The sequence below is a fragment of the Coenobita brevimanus genome, chromosome 91 (assembly GCF_032717465.1).
Source record: "Coenobita brevimanus isolate Jiangsu-jjx chromosome 91, ASM3271746v2, whole genome shotgun sequence".
In the NCBI taxonomy this organism is placed as follows: Eukaryota; Metazoa; Arthropoda; class Malacostraca; order Decapoda; family Coenobitidae; genus Coenobita; species Coenobita brevimanus.
Genome location: NC_137044.1, coordinates 22,079,862 through 22,095,712, shown reverse-complemented (window position 1 = coordinate 22,095,712; position 15,851 = coordinate 22,079,862).

Here is a 15,851-nt window from a genome sequence, read left to right as displayed (position 1 = left end):
ACCCATCCATAATTGGTAAAGATGTCACTCACTTCATCATGAGGAAAGCCATATCCATCACGACATTCTCGAAAAAATAAAGGTGTTGCCTGAACGAATATTAATACAATGCTTGCGTGGAAAATAGAACGAGAAAAGAGCAGGGTGGACACAGTCAAGTTTGGGTGGCTGGTTAGATTGTGAGGGAGGGGAGGGGCTGTGACGTGATTATAATGTAGTCCCGAAGTTTCTCCCTGATTCTTTACCTTTAACAAACACAGAATGCCTTGCATACCGTGTATATCACAAGCTTGCACTGATTCTCTATTTCTTAATAATACAGTTTAAATATTATATATTCTTCCATTATATTATTATCAGTAAAACTAATTCCTTTTCTCGCTTCTACATTGTTCACTCTATACCTATAGCCCTCTCAATCCTTATTCCACACCACCCATCAGCTCTGCCCATATCCCTGCTCCCCACTTCTCTCAGATGTGAATGATTCAACGATCCATGCTTAGAAACATCGTTAGTTCAAACCTCGCACTAGGAGAGCGTTGGCAACGATACTTGGCCAACTGTATGTAGTGGGACAGTGGAATACTTACCGGTAACCATTTTATGGTAAAAGCAAAAGTGAAAATATGTAGTTGTGTTTTCAGAAGTAAGGAAGGACGTTGGCAGAAAAAAACTAAATCTAAGAACATGTATATAATGAGGTGTAAATGTTAGAGATACCGAGACAACGAAAGAAGAGTAATTTAGGAAGAGAGGGAGTGTGAAGATGGAGGGATACTTTTGTAGCTTTCATGGATCTGGAGAAGGTGTATTAATGGTGATGAAGAGATACTGTGGAAAACATTGTATGGACTGCGAGAAAAAAAAAAAACTTTGCAGTGAAAAGATTATTCAAACAGGCAGGACAAGTGTTTGGAACTTCAAGGTGGAAGGGAGGAGGGTGAAGGGTTTAATTTTAAGTGAGCCTAAATGCGGAAGATATGGTAGTAGTTGAACTCTGTAGATTAGCGGAGGTGGAAATAGAAGCAAATGGAAATTAGCTATTGTTTAAGGGTAGAGATTATTTTTCCAGGTGAGATACGTGTAGATGAAGACTGAGGTACAAAGGTGGTATATGGATGCAAGGCATGCTTGGGAATGGAAAAAGGTGGAAGCCTAGAGGCATGCTGTATGTGAGATGAGATGGTTTGACAGAGTGAGAAATGATATACTAAGATAAAAATGGGGAAGGTGTATCAGGTCATTGCAGAACAAAGGCTATCCCATCTTCCTTGACTGACATATTGGATGCTAGCCTGTTCCTTCCAACCCCAGCAAATTTCCAAATGCGTCTCGTCATCTTACTGTCAGCCCACCTGTACCTCTCACAAAATCTCCATATTGGCACACACTCACCTTCGCTATCCATGTGTTATCTGCATTCCAAAGGACGTGACTTCTCTCAATCCATTATGTTTTTTATTGTATGAATATGTTCCAGATTTTCGTCCGTCCCCTTATCTGGGAAGATCTTTTCTTTTCCATGTGACACCTATCATCATCCTTTCGGTTATTCTTTGAGCACCCCTAAGGTTACGTTTCAAAAGTTTTAATTTAGACTCACCAGTAAGCTCTTATCAATAATTTTGACAAATAATGACACTTTCATTAAAAAAAAGACTTCGTTGACGGCATGAGGGAAAGTGCTAGCCAATATGTTATGTTAAAATGGTATGGCCATATGAAGAGGATGCATGAAAAAATATTGATAAAGACAATACACAGATGGGAAAGAAACAATGTGAAAGGAAAGGGAAGGCCAAGCCTGAGGTGGAAGGATGGCAGGTGTTAAGGAGATGGCTCCCCAGTTTTAGTGAAAAATAGTTTTCTGTGATACTACACTCTGGAGAAGATGAGACGAGTAGAAATTCGGGCCAAACTCTTATAAACGGCATTCTCTCTCTCTCTCTCTCTCTCTCTCTCTCTCTCTCTCTCTTTTTGAGGGGGGGAGGGTGTTTTTTTTTTTTTGTAAATTAAAAATCCGACAATTTTTTTTTTACACAATTCCTAAATCTCTCTCTCTCTCTCTCTCTCTCTCTCTCTCTCTCTCTCTCTCTCTCTCTCTCTCTCTCTCACTGGGTTCGTCTCGCTGGGGTTCTAAGTGATCATATTTTGTCATGTGTGTTGTTTCAACCCTTGAACATTTCGAGAAAGTCAAGGTAACTGCTGCACAAGTTAATGCTACACAAAAGCTCTCTAGACTCGACTGATTTATGAGAAATGTGAATGTTAGGTGCTTTTTGAGGTAAAATTTGGGAACCTCATTTTTTTAACGTGATTGGGTTATGTTGAATTAGATTACCCCGGTTACCAAGCCGAATTTTAAGCTCTTGACCTAATCTGCATAAACAAAATGGCCGCTAAATTGTCTTTCTTGGACAATTTATTTAAAAAAGCATTTATGTATCACGTGTAACAATGCAGGTCTTTTCTGTACTTAGTCAGGGAGGCAGTCAGGTATGTCACGCTTTTTTTTTTTTTTTTTTTTTTTCTGCCGAACTAGATGGAATTCATGAATGGGGTCTGGTCATCACCCTGTTGCTGACACGCACACATTGATGTGCGCCTCAGCTCTGATTTGTGACATTTGCAGCGTCGATTATTGCAATGTTTTGGCATGCACATGAAATAATCTCGGGGCAATTTTCTTGGGCTGGACATCAGAACGGGCTCTAGCCCGGAGTCAACGCCTTTCCATCCCATATCTACAGGTGCATGAAGGTCTGGTATGGCACGATGAGCATTTCTCCAAACATTCTCCAAACCATGGTATGATATTTACTCGCATCAGGTGGAAACTAAGTGCGTCACTTGTTGGTAGCATTGTTTGTTGGTAGCGTTGCTTCTGGCTTACCAGTCTTTGAGAAAAAAATATTTCGTGCTGAATCAACTGAGTTAGTTCCATGCATTTTATGTATTCTACAGACGAACGCTTCTGCAGATCTGATTGTCTTCTCTGTAATTTCACCAATGTTCAGGTTATTCATCAGCTTGTGGTGCTCTTTGAAGTCTTTCCATGATGATCGTTTGGTGCGATATGCAAGATAAGAGTGTCACACCCAGCTAATGTGAGAAACGGTAGAAGTGGTTGTGGACAAACTTCTAGGTAGACTGTTGAAGGCAGCATCAACTGGTTTATAACGTCGTTGCTTTGATGTATCTGACTGTCCTGGCATCATCCAAAGATGACCACAGTGCATACGTGGAATGTGGGAAACCAAAAGCAATAGATCATCGGCGTCCCCTGATGACACAACAGCTGCTTGTATACAGCATGAAACACAAGCCGTGCGTCAGCCTTGTGTGTGGATCTCAGCGCATTCAAGTCAATTGTCTCTATTGATGACCTGACCTAAAGTTCCTCCCTGAACCCACGAGAAACAACAGTATCTTTATCCATCGATGCTTGTGAGGAGAGTGCTTCGGACAAGAATTTTGCTATTTCGGGTTTATTGTCAGTCAATGACAGATAATCTTAGTTTTTTTGGAAGAGGCACATCACGACCCTCAATAAGCCATCTAATTGGTCGAGTGGCTTTGCTTTGGAGTGTTCTGGTGGCAGCCTTAATTGTCTTTTCCCTATACCAGTCGAACACATCTGTCCGTTGATAATTAGAACATGCTTTTAGCACTTTGCTAACATATGCCTGGGCCAGATCTCCAGGGGTGTGCATTGTCAGGTTTTCACAGAGATATCACCAATGCTTGTCCATTGACGATAATGCAAGGTGATGTTTCTTGAAGTCTATTAGTCTCAGGTCAGTTTATGTCTTTTATTAAAATATCTGCCAGAACACACTTGTTCCAAGAGAGGATTGTACCATATATTTCTGCAAGTAACAAAGCGACAAGAAAAAGTTCATGCTTTACCACAGATGGCAAGTCAGGTGGTCGACTAGCATCATAGGCAGTAATTAGACGTTTAGGGACGTTTCTGTCTACCTTCAGGACAGTGTTCTTGTCTTTGTCCTTAGTGGCTTTAACTACTTCATATAGTGTGGCAAATTTGAGGGCGTTAATCCTCTGGAGGGTAGCATGGAGTGAAACATTTGGTTTGTCATGTTGTTTTGCTAGAATTAATCTTTTTCGTACAAAGCTCCTTGGCTCGAAGTAGTAAGTCTTGGACTGCTGCTGTTACCAGGTCTTTTGTGTCAAGGTTTCATTATGACCCTGGCTGTGGAACAGTTGAAAACATACCTAACCACTGGAATTTCAATAGCAAGACACTTTCATCATCACTGTCACGATTTTGATGTGATTTGGTAGCTTCATTGTGAAGGTTTGTATTCCCAAGACAAAGGTTGTACGGTACATAGTATGAGTCTTGGCTGATATCTATGGCATCAGATTATATGAAAGGGTCCCCTTGCACAGTGCTGATGTTGTCTTAATGATACCATTGATTCCACCATCTTTCTGTCCTGTGCCATTTCACCTCATGGGTTGGTCTCGATCTAGTTTACTGAAAGTTTTTGGGGATAGCTTGAAATCAAAACTGCCTCTTCTAGACTCTGATGCTACGGCTTCTTGAACTTGGTGCATTTCGGCTAGATATATTGTTCCCCATTTTGCATGGCTCAGATGGTCAAATCGCTTGAAGTACGGTACCATCTGAATGACAGAGTGAAGGAAGAGGCCCATGATATCATCGCGCTAGGCTTGAGTGAACTGCCCCATTTCCATATACTGCCACCACATAATGAAGTTCACATCGTTAGATTTACCTGTAACAAAATCTGTCAGGAGATTACGAAACCGTTTCTGCATCAGAAATGATAAGTCCTGCTGACTTGTCTTCGGTGCCAATTGTGAAAAGCTCAGCATGGCATTACTTACCTGCTTCAACAACAAACGACAAAAAGGCTGGCAAAAAAAAGTCACCACAGGGCTTTCAAGGGGCGTTTACGAGCCCTCATATCATTGCTGAATGCCTTACCGCAAGAACAAGCTCAGTGGTGCCTTCCCTATATAAGCAGTCCATTCTCCACGCACACCTCAGCTAATCCAGATCCATTCATATGGTCTTCTAGAGATATTTCAAAGTAACTAGTGGATCTATTGTCACCTACCAATAAAAGGCAACATTTATTTGCCTCAGATTTTACTACAGGTATATGTTAACATTTATATAATAAAGCTGGCCAGAATGCCCTTCCTTCAAATGGTTCCTTGGACTTTATAATTATATAAATGCTTGTTTAGAGAAATTTAGAGGAATTGACCGAAAATGTCAATTTGGCTACCATTTTGTTTATGCTAATTAAAAGGACAAAAACTCTAAATTCGGATTGCGAACCAGGTCAGTCGGATTCAGCATATTTATGTTAAAAAGTGAGGTTCTCGACTTTTACCTCAAAGTGCACCTAGATACTTTCCGTATATATGACTTTTTTCCATAAATCGTTCTAGTCTCCTCGTGAGTTCTCAAACACTTGACTTAGGAAAATAAATGAGATATATTTACATAGGTGATGGTATGTAAGCACTGTACTGAAATAAGAAGTATTTGGATCAGACTACTCCTTATTGACATGTGGTTCATTATCCTGTAATTCAAGCAGACTAGAATAAAACGTATTCATCCATTTATAAATTTATTGTAATGACCGTTAGTTTCTCTTTTCTTATTTTAATAATATATCTTGGCAAAGTTCCTCTAACCAATAAGATTTTTTTTCAAGAAACAAAAAAATTACCTTTGCCCCTATCGTTTTTTTTTTTTTTTTTTTTAACCGTATTTCTTTCAAATGAACGTGAATAATTAAATCCATACCTAGGATGGAACATATGTTTGCATGGATAGGATATGGAGACTGCTGTAAGAAAGTCAAGAACGTAAGCCATGGAAGCAGCTAGTAAGTGTTATGTAGAGTACCAGCTAACTGTAAGCAGCCATCTTGACATTTTCTGAATGCTCAAGGGCTGGAACAATACACCATGTAAAAATTATCATTTAGACCCCCAGTGAGATTAATGAGAGAAGGCTTGAATAAACATTATGGGGTATTCCAAAACTCTATCTATCTATATGTCTATAGCGAGACGCCTTAATGGCGTAAAAGCAGGCCACAAACAAATCGCCTCCATGTTGCCCTGTCCCCTGCCTTAACGCTGCCCCTGCCCTCCACCTCACGCCCCTCTCTTTCATATGCCTCTTCATTCCATCCTTCTATCTCATCCTCAGTCCCCCTCTTCCTCTCCCACTCTCCATCTTGCTCACATACTGTACACTCTGCTTGTTAGTCTCTCACTCTCCATCCTCTCCACATTGTCAAACCATCTCAGTGTATCGCCTAACGCTTTCTATCACATCCATATTCACACCACAACACTCCATCACTTCCTCACTTGTCTGTCTCTCCATGTAACTCCACGTGCTTCTCTCAACTTATTCATTTCTACTGCTCTCACTCTTGACTTGTGACCTTCCAACAAAGTCCAATCTTCGCTTCCGTACGTTAGAATTAATATCACACTACCATCATGCAACGACACTTACTTTCATGCTCACCTTCCTATGTCTTATCACTGCTTTCAAAGAACCAGCACATTCTGCCGGACTATAAATGCCTATGAACAGGACATAATGTCCTGATTGGGCAGTCTGTTCTGTGCTGTAAGCAGAACACTTTTTCCCATAATATGCTCAAACACTTATCATCATCATCTAATCGGTATATGCTATTTTGTCACATGAAAACTTGGTATTTTTGTCATTTATAAGAGCTTGCCCCGAGTGTTTGTTTGCCAGCTAACGTATTTCCAGCCGCAGTTCGTGCATCTTATCATCATAAAAGCTGTATGGCAATTAATCTCATGAACAATGGCTGTGTTTTGCTATCCATAAGCGTTTGCTCCAACATTCTGTACCTCCTCGTAATGTAGTATCGCAGAAAACATTTTTTAAGGGGTCCAGACTTTAAGGACACAGATGCATGGACACATTTCAAATATCTGTATCTCAAATTTGTTTACTTATCTTCAAAATTTGATAACTTGGGAAGTTCTTGCTCCACGTTCTTGCTGCTTTGACCACTGGAAAGAGCAGAAAAAAAAAAAGTTCCTCATGAGTAGCAACTTATTATAGGCCGAAGAAAATGGCAATGATAGGAAACTATGCTAAAAAAAACAAAAAAAAAACAGCTTCAAATGAATTAGTCCTAGCCCTGCCTTGGTGGCACGCAGACGTGTGAGCCCCCTGCCCCGGGCATTTGTGTGGCATTCTGGCCTATCCTTCCTACTCGTTGTGCAGTGTTAATAACATTTATACCCAGCAAGGTCAGGGTAAGGGGAAGCACAAAGCCAAACCAAAGTGGGATGCCAGCCTCCCCAGTAATGCAACACAAACTGCTACTAAACCCAGTGCTGCCCCCCGACTGTTATACACCGTCGCACACACACCCCGCCGTACACTGACGCCCCCCACACTTCAGACCCGGCTGTTGGTGATCGTGCTGCATCCAACGAACCTACGACTGGAACCATTAAACGCATGAAGCTCGATAGTGCTCATGGTGATGATGATGATGATGCTGGTGCCTCACGCTTCCCAACAAGGGAACGTGCTGAACTGGTGGTCACCAACTCCAACATCCCAGCGCCAAATGCCAACCACACAGAACGACCCTGTGCCATAAATTCACACCCCTCCTGCCCTGATGACCCTGCCTCTACCCTCACCACCAGCACCCCTACTGTGATCCCATACCCCCCTCCTCGGCCCCAGCTCCCTCCTGTCGTACCACGAGACCAATATGTGCGCCTGGCATTCCCCTCTGCATGCACACTTGCTGTCCGCCATGTCTGGCGCCAGCGTGCATCCACCCACCACCTCATCACTTGACACCCTGAAGCTGTTTGCCTTATGTCTCCTACACCTCTTAACATCTGCATCCACAGGAAGTATTCCAATCTCATCAAAGCCCTAACAACTGTGAGGCTTTGGGGCATCAAATTTATACTTCATGATGCCCTAATTCGAACAAAAAAGCTCCCAGAGCTTTTAGTCAAATGCCTGGCAGCTGACTGTTCTGTTACAGTCCTATACGAATTACCTGGTGTCAAACGGACACATCGCCTGTACAACTCTTTAGGAAATCCCATCAACTGTGCCATTGTTGTATGGGAGGGAGAAGACTCCCCCTCTCCTGAATGCCATTATGAGCTACTCCTTCCCCCCTGTGCCTTCCTTAATGCCACGCCATCACAGCCCTTGTGTTATCGCTGTTATGAGTCTGGCCACATCTCACACTCCTGCCTGTCTGCAGAACAGTGTGATCTGTGTAGTGACCTCCATTCTACCACAACCTGCCCTGTCAGGCACTCCGCCACCATTCACTCTCCCAGTCCCCAGGCGCCTGACCCCCACTCACCTGAGTTCCCGGAACTGCTCCTACCACCCACGCCACCAGCCCCCACTGGCTCCATGGCTGCCCACCCTCATCTCCCACATTCACTGCAGTTCCAGTGCCCCCGGTGTGGGCGTCACTGCTTGACACCTGGATTGCCCAAGTCGTCACTCAGCCAGCCCTGCCCCTGCTCCTGCCCCCACCACCAGCCCTGCTCTATACAATCAGCCAATACACCCTCCCGCTGCTGGTTCTACATCATGCTCTCTCCTCCCTCCCCCTCAGCCCCTGCCCCTCCCCGTGACCCGCAATAAGCTGCTCACCTCTACCCCCCTTCCCCCCTGCCCCACCCATCGGACCATCAACTGCAACTCCTACAACAACAGTATGAGGAACTATGCAGGCTCCTTTTGTATGTACTCTCTCAAGTTAATATTTCTTCACTACCTACCTCACAGTTCCCACAAACCAACTCCCATGTAACTACCACCGCTGCTGTTATCCCTGTTCTTTCCTTCCCTCCCGTCTCACCACCACCCAGCCTTGTCCCTCCACCTGTGTCCCAGCCTCACCCTCTCACACAAGCCTCCTCTGTCTGTACTCCCTCACCCACTCCTTTCCCCCACACATCCTCACTTCTCTGCCACCCTCTCCCCTCCCCCTCCCTACCCCTACCTCCCTCTCTCCCAGCAACCGCACATAGGGGACCTCCCTCTCTCGTACCTTCCCATCCACTCTCCTCCTCACCCTTTCCCCCACTTCCTCAACCATCCATTCCCCAAGTCTCTCAGGACAATTCTCCGTCTTCCCCCGTGTTCTAATGGCTCCCAAACCCAGACAACATAAAATGTTATCTTGAAAAGTACGGAGCGTCCACTGCCCCTGGCTTACCTCGCTCATTATGCTTCATCTCATCACCCTGCTGTTATCTGCCTTCAGGAGGCTTTCCCTCACTCTTTTCGCCCCAGACCCCCACCCAGGCTTCAGGGATACCACTGCTATCATACCCATTCTGGCCAAGGCCTAGTTACATACTTTCGTCACTCTGTTCCTCACACCCTCATTAGCAATTCACCTGCCTCTTTTCGCTCCACTCTCTTGCAATTTTTTCGCCTCACTGTCAACGATGCCTCTTTTTATATTCGTAACGTCTATCTCACTCCAACTGAGGGTGGCCCCACCACTTTACTTACCTGCCGCTCCTCACCTATCTTTTACCTGGGCGATTTTAATGCCTCCCATCCGTCATTTGGCGGTTCCTGTGCTTCTCCTGCTGGTCAATGTCTCCAAGACTTTGCCAGTAACCATCATCTGCATCCATTCCCAACTCCTCATCCCATTCATGTTGAGGGAGATTACCTCGATCTCGTCCTTGGTAGCAAAGTGGCACAACATGCTGTCACAGTTGACTTTGTCCCTACTCTTATCTCCAACCACAATGCCATCCTTGCCACATATTCCATTCCCATACTACACTCCCAGCACCGTCATGTCTGGAAAAAGATTAATATCCCTATTCCACTGCAACCCACTTTCAGGGACATCCTAACCACTTGGTTTGGAAGTCATCCGTTCATCACATCAGCTGAACTATACATCTCCTTAGTTACCGTAGTACAGACTTCTATGATCATTATGTGCTGCAAGTCAATCATACAAAAACCTCTGCCCGTTAGACGACCGAGCGCCAACAGGCCATGTAAACTCTGTCACAATCCAGTGGATGAAGCATAATCCCATCATATCGTTAAATGCCCAGTTATTACCCCCTTCAGACCCCCTGGACTCTTGTTTTCTGCTTTGTGTACCTACTTCATCACACACATCTTGATGTACTCGAAGATATTCTTACCCTTCACCCCAACTTCCTTTCATTGTAATGCCCTGGCTCTAGGACAATGGTGAGACATTTTGATATATATATATATATATATATATATATATACAATAGACCCTCTTTATCCGAGAGGGTTAGTGTACCCCCTCCACAATATGTCTACCCCCGATGTATATATGTCCCCCCCCAATGCATACATGCCCCCACTAATCTTGCTAGGTCAGCACCCTTTCCCACGCCTGAAGACGGCGTTATTGCATCAGTTCTTAACAGACAGCCGACACGGGCAGGCTGTTTTACTGTGAGCTTGTAATAAACTCCTTATCTAGCTGTTTGTACACGGAGTTTCTATCACCAAAGTATTGCAAGTTACATTTGGTAGCAGCGGTGTTTCGAACCATCACATTCTGACCGCCTCCTTGCATTTTTAATGATACAACAAGATACACGACGACTCGCATCTGCCAGCCTTGCCCCTCCTCCGTGCCTCTGTACCTTGGCTGTGCTTTTCGAGTGTACCATTTTTCTCACCAGTGCTCACCTCTCAAACAACCGCACCCATACGCCTTGTTCCTGACCGCACGTGTCACCGTCGCCGACCTACGCACCTGTTGCACCTGTTCCCAGCACCTGTTCCGAACTCATCATAGCTCCTGCCCCCACGGTGCCACTTATCACTGACTGCCCGCTGTCTGCCCACCACCATTCTCTGCATTTGCAATTCACCAGCTCTACACCTGCCTTGCGCCGACATCTGCCCTCACAACCCACCACCGGCCTCCGCCATTGCCCGCATCTGGTCTGCATTACGGAGCCTCCTAAGACCGCCACTCCCTGCCGGTGATTCATCGCGGCGTCTCTTCTCCTCTCCACCCAGCTGTCTCTCCACCGCCTCCCCGCCCCGCCCCGCCCCGTCGCCCCGCCCCCCCCCGCCCCGCCCCAGCCCAGCTACGCCCAGCCACCCTGCACGTTATACATCTCGACACTCCCGTTTCTACTGTGTAACTATAGTATATCTTTCCTTTCTATAGAGATTATCCTCGATTTTCTCTACAGATTGGTTATTGTAAATATTCCATCTCATTTCCATTACCCTGTTTTCATCTTCACCTACGTTATTTATCCTCCATCTCATCCTTCGCATTTTATTTAAACCATCCATGCCCGCACCTTCATTCATTTTCACACCTAGTGTATTCCATTCTCTCATTGTTATTTATACATTTCCACCTTTCATCTTTCATCTTCCATTGCCGCATTAAATGTCATATATTCCACGTCAACCGCTTAACGCCCGCCCTCTCGACCCGGAAATATCACCTGATCATACCTCGTCTGCCGACTCTAACACAATCACTCATTTACGAAGTGGCAAAGAGTACCACCGCCCTGTACCTGAGACTCCCGTTTCACTTCCCGCAGAATCACTTCCTACCCATCCTACACTCGTAAATCCAGATACCTCCTCCTCTACTCCTGCCTCTCCACTCCCTTCTTCCTCTACTCCTTCCCCTGTCGTTCCCTCTCCTGCCTCCCTTCATACCCCGTCTTGCTCGCCCTTAACTGCCACTACCTTCTCTCTCTCCCACACCTCTCCTGCCGCCACTTTTACACTTCCAGCCATGGCCAACCCTCCACAGTCTATCTATCTCGACGATGCCAATCGTCCCAAATTTACCGGCCAGGACCCAACTTGGTCTGTCTATGATTTCCTCAGCGAAGTCGAAACAGAAATAAACAATAGACAACTTACCAAGGAATCGCTCAAAGTAGCTTACCTCCTCGGTCGCTTGCACTACGGTAAATCAGACATCGGATCCGCGATCCGTGCAGGACATTTCGATAGCATTCGTACCTTTGCTGATATTCGTACGGAACTCATCAGCCTTTGTTGCCAGCATTCAAATACCGCGTCTCTCATGGGATTCATTAATCTCCTAAACCAACTAGATGAGGACTTGCGCTTCCCAGCGCAATATGCCAAGCTCCGCGAAGGTGCCGCCGCCATGAAAGCAACTAGTAGCGAGATGCTCCAATTACTGGTAGGCACGAAATGGTTAGAAGACAAGAATGGCGTTCCAATGCTTTCACTCACCAACTTTGCTGACTTAATTGGTTACCACAGATTCCTTCACTGGCTTACTCCTAAACAGTGAGAGCTAGCCTTGGAAATCGGTTTGAATCCAGGAGATAAAATTATTCAGGTCACTAAAGCCATTCATGAAAGAACAGGTTCGAACTACACGCGTGAGGGCACCACCCAACCCTTGGCCTCCTCAGTCTGTCACACCTCCACTACCCCAGACCAATCTCGCTCCCGTCCCACCACACGCGGCAGACCTGCCACACATCGCTCTCCTACCGCAGGTCGTGATCAATCTAGCGCCCGACGGAACAGACAATCTTCGATTCTTTGCTGGTACTGTGGTCATCCTGGACATCGAGCATCCAGTTGCGACCGTACATACAGACGTCCTCACTCCCAAACCAGACAGCGTACGCCTTCCTGTTCACGTCGTCCACACTGCAAATACCACAAATCAAGCACGACTCACACCACTGAGGAATGTCGTTACCTCAACCGCCCACAATCGGGGGAAGCGCCGCGCCCGTATCGGACCAATATCACGTAGAACCAGAAACCCAACTCCCCATCCGCCATGTAGGTCCCATAACATCCTCGGGTTTAGTCATTCTCGGAAGCAGTCATGACATACCAACGTCATTCTTCTTGGACACAGGATCTATAGTAAATCTCATCTCCGAAAATTCCTTACAAATTATTCATCGCCATCACAGCCACGTCAGTTTCCTAGAACCACCAGACATTCGCCTATGTGGTGTTAACGGCTCAGAGTTTAAGGTTAAAGGAAGAGTCACCCTTGAAGTCAAACTCCACAGAGATTTGCCCCCTATCCTCATTGAATTTCATGTCACTAATGACTTGCAGTATCCCGCAGATGCCCTTATTGGTTTCTCCACCATGGCACAACATTCCATTGCATTATTACCTGCTTGTGGTAGTATAGACATTTCTGGATTCCCGGTTTACATTATGGAATGTCCCCGTCCTGTTCTTACGATCAAATCAGTCCTTCAATTACCTCTGTCCCTATCACTACCAAAAAGTCCAACCCAGCCCAAACCACCACTATCATCATCTAAGAATACAGAGATCATTCCTTTACTGACTGCGAGCAAGGATATAAATTCCTCAATGTCCCCTGATACATCATCTCAGCCCTCGAACATGGCCCTTACATCCTCTCCTGACAACACTATCGCTGACTCAGACATGTCTCAGTTACCTGCCTCACGCAGTCTGAATGATCTTCTCCAACACGCAGAGACGAAACGTGCAGTAACGAAACGTGCACAATTTTGTTACCGCATGAGTTCACCAAAGTCTCTGTTTGTGTTGCCGGTGCAAAAGAAGGAGTGGATGTACTAACCCTACCTGAGACGTGTTGTGTGAATGGCTTGACTTATGAGTCAGCGTGGTGTACAGTCTTAGAGGACAGTTTATGCTACCTGTACTTGCTCAATGTCACAAATGCTTCACTAAAACTTAAAAGTGGTGTAAAGATTGGAGACTTCCTAGTATACCCAGCGGCCGTAAAGGTGTGCCAGGATTCCTCAATTCCTACTATTCAGACTGATGATACGCCAATCGGTGTATGTACTATTAACTTTACGGGATCTGCACCGACGCATTCACCCGATATGCTCTCACATCTTACTTGCACAGATTTCCCAGAACATACGCCTCAACTCCTCGACCTTCTGACCTCGTACAGAAACGTGGTTGCCTTACCCGGTGAACCGATGGGTAGAACAGACCTTGTCAAACATACGATTGAACTACTCCCAGGAACTCAGCCGATTTACATACCAGCGTATCGATTGCCTCACAGCCAGAGAAAGCAAACAGATCAAATGGTACAGAACATGTTAGACCAGGACATTATTGAACCCTCCGTCAGTCCATGGAATAGCCCACTTTTCTTAGTACCAAAGAAGGACGGCAACTTTAGACCAGTAGTCGACTATCGTAAGGTCAATTCTGTCACCATTCCAGACCGTTTCTCGTTACCTGTCCTCACTGATTTGCTAGAATCCCTTGGTGACAATAACGTAGTCTTTTCATCTTTAGACCTCCTCAGCGGATACTGGCAGGTCGAAATGGAAGAGTCCTCTCACCCAGTCACAGCCTTTAGCACCCCTTCCGGACATTTTCAGTTTAAGAGACTCCCTTTTGGTCTGAGAAATGCTCCTTCCGTGTTCATGCGACTTATCCATTCAGTCTTCAGCGGTATGATGGGACACTCTCTTTTTGCTTACATAGATGATATCATTGTTGTGAGTAAATCCATCCCTGATCATTTTACCAAACTCCAGCAAGTCTTTGAACGCCTCCAGCTCGCAGGCCTGAAAATCAATCTCAGTAAATGTGACTTCCTGCGAAAGAAAATCAAATTCCTAGGCCATGTCGTAGATGCACAAGGCATTCATGCTAATGAGGATAAAACTAAGGCGATCATTAACTTCCCAGAACCTACCACTACCAACGCTGTACGAAGCTTCCTGGGCCTCAGTGGCTATTATCGTCGCTACATCCGGAATTATGCGCAGATCGCCTCTCCTCTGGCCCACTTACTCAAGCAGAATGTGCCCTTTGTTTGGACTAACGACCAGTCACAGGCTTTCCAAAAGCTAAAGACAGCTCTTGTAAATGCCCCTATTCTAGCGTTCCCTGATTATACCACACCCTTCCTTCTCTGCACAGACGCCTCAGGCACTGGACTTGGTGCCGTTTTGATGCAACTCGATGAAGCATCAAGGAAGCGCGTAATAGCGTATGCTAGTCGCACCCTTACAACCGCTGAACGTAACTACAGTGTCACAGATCTCGAAGCGCTAGCGGTAATCTGGTCCTTGAAACATTTCAGAGATATAGTCTATGGTTATCCAGTGCATATCCAAACAGACCACCTTCCACTATGTGATTTGTTCAAGAATCGCAACCTAACAGGTAGACTAGCTAGATGGTCTATCATCATCCAGGACTTTAATCCCACTTTTCAATATGTACCAGGCAAGTTGAATGTAGTCACAGACGCACTCTTACGTCACGTAGCAGCAGCTATAACATCACTGCAGCCTGAAGTAACTGAAAATACTACGCTAACGTCAGCAGTTGTTCGAAACTTTCAACGCCAAGACCTCATGTGGTCCAAAGTCATTTATTTCCTAGAATCTGGCGATGCCTCGACCTTACCTACTCTGCCAGTATCACTAGATGAGTTCATGCTAGATGATGATCTCTTGTACAGGAAAATACTGCTAACAGGCAAAGATATGCCCAATCGCGAAGTACGCCAACTTGTCCCCACTGCCCTGATACCAAAGGTTCTTCATATTGTTCATAATACTCCTCAAGCTTCCCATCCAGGTAAAGACCGATGCTTGCGCCAAGCATGTCTCAAATACTATTGGCCAACCATGCGCCGCGATATCAATGCCCACTGTGACTCTTCCCTCTCCTGCCACCGCCACAAAGGATCAACCGGCTTACCAGCACCTCTCTTACAATACCCAATCCCGTCACGACCATGGGAAACTGT